Source organism: Dendroctonus ponderosae, unplaced genomic scaffold, assembly GCF_020466585.1.
Source record: "Dendroctonus ponderosae isolate FM_Combo_2020 unplaced genomic scaffold, Dpon_F_20191213v2 Dpon_F_20191213_4, whole genome shotgun sequence".
Lineage (NCBI taxonomy): Eukaryota > Metazoa > Arthropoda > Insecta > Coleoptera > Curculionidae > Dendroctonus > Dendroctonus ponderosae.
This window is the reverse complement of record NW_026018611.1, coordinates 1,417,643-1,419,663: the sequence shown is the minus strand read 5'-3', so window position 1 is coordinate 1,419,663 and position 2,021 is coordinate 1,417,643. Positions and strand designations below refer to the sequence as shown.

Genomic DNA, 2,021 nt, shown 5'->3' with positions numbered 1-2,021 from the left:
GAATTAATTGCTGTCGTTGGCCTGGCACGTCACTTGCAATCATCAATAATCAATAGAACTTTTAACAGTTCTAACCCCATCTTTTTAAGATTTGACACTTGGCTCGATACCTGACATAACAATAGACACTGGCAACGTTGTATTCCAAGGGGGCTACAATTAGCCGCTTCTAATATTGTCGCTCTGTAATTGGTCGTTCCTAGGACGATGCCAGCTCGCCCGTTTTATCGCTAACAAACACTTTTCCCAGGTGGAACCTGAGGGCACTTCGGAGCTGCCGGCCGCTAGCCGGGCCCTCTTCCTGGAAAAGGTCCGACAGTCGAACGCCGCCTGCCAGAATGGGGACTTTGCGACGGCCGTCGCCCTTTACACGGACGCCCTGCAACTAGACCCGACCAATCACATCCTGTACTCGAATCGGTCGGCCGCCCGCCTTAAGCAGGGACTGTTTGCGCAGGCTTTGCAGGACGCGATCACTGCCAGGGACTTGTGCCCTTCGTGGCCCAAGGCCTACTACAGGTGCAGCCCCTCCAACCTCATTAGCAAGTTGAAAACCCCATTTGTTCCATAGGCAAGGCGTGGCGTTGCAATGCCTGGGGCGGTATGGGGAGGCCTTGGCGGCCTTCAGCCAAGGCCTGGCGCAGGATCCGTCCTCCCAGCAGCTGCTGGCTGGCCTGGTGGAGGCCTCCATCAAGTCCCCACTCAGGCACAACCTGGAGCCGACGTTTCAGCAGCTGGAAATCATGAAGCTGAACCAGAGCCCTTTTGTTTTGATCTCTGTGGTGGGCCAGGTAAGCCTACAGAGTCGCTGCTAAACCGCACCAGCTTCAGCCCACTGTCTCTGTGAAATAGGAGCTACTAGGGGCGGGGCTCTACCACTCCGCAGTCACCGTGTTGGAGGCGGCTCTGCGCATCGGCTCCTGCTCGCTGAAGCTGCGCGGCTCGGTGTTCAGCGCGCTGAGCTCAGCGCACTGGGCCTTGAACCAGCTGGACAAAGCTATAGGGTGCGTCAGTTCACTTTGCCACTTTGCTCGATCAAATCACCCCCATCTCAGGTACATGCAGCAGGACCTGGCCATCGCCAAAAGCCTGGGCGACACTGCGGGCGAATGTCGCGCACATGGCAACCTCGGCTCCGCCTACTTCAGCAAGGGCTCCTACAAGGAGGCGCTGACCGCGCATCGCTACCAACTAGTCCTGGCCATGAAGTGCAAAGTAGGCCCGCTTCTCCATGGCTGCTCGATTGATTAATCTCGCATATCAACAGGACACGCAGGCAGCGGCAGCTGCGCTCACGTCGCTGGGCCACGTCTACACAGCGATCGGGGACTACCCGAATGCGCTGGCGTCACACAAACAGTGCGTCCAATTGGTCAAACAGATGGGCGATCGGCTGCAGGAGGCGCGCGAGATCGGCAACGTTGGCGCCGTCTATATGGCGATGGGCGACTTTGACAGTGCCGTCGACTGTCACACGCAACATCTCAGAATTGCTCGACGACTTGGCAACCAGGTAAACCGAGTCAACTTTCGAAAAGGGAGCACTTATAGTTCTACAGTTAAGTGCTTGGGACGCTCGGTATATCGGGGACTGGGATTTGTAAAGGCAACTACTGAAAACTCGCAAAATGCGGTTGTCATTCTGGAGCGCAGCGCGCGTCTGTTCTCTCTGTCGCGCATGTCGGAAACGAGAGAGATGCGCGATGTCCAGGCGGGAGCTGCGTTCGATTTTGATACTTTTTTCTGCAACTTTTTGTTGATAAGTTCTATATTGTTGAGGCGGATTCATTTTTTTACAAACTTCTTTTTGGGTATTTAGCCTCAAAAATTTCTGAAAAAAACATGAAGCAACACAATTATTTTGATTTAGTAAAATTAGGGCGCTTTCTTTAATTTTACGTTTTTTTGTGGATTGTTCTTTTGTTAGAACAAAACAAAATCAAAATAAACCTATTACGAACCTTTTCATTCCATTTATTCCAGGACTTTCAGATCAAATTAAACGAGTAGGTAAAAAATTT

The 2,021-nt window shown here is 52.5% G+C and overlaps 1 protein-coding gene across 1 annotated transcript in view; it reads right to left on the bottom strand.

Moving 5' to 3' along the window:
- LOC109543015 (tetratricopeptide repeat protein 28) overlaps positions 1-2,021 on the bottom strand; it is a 39,796-nt gene that overhangs the window by 26,572 nt on the left and 11,203 nt on the right. The window lies entirely within an intron of this gene.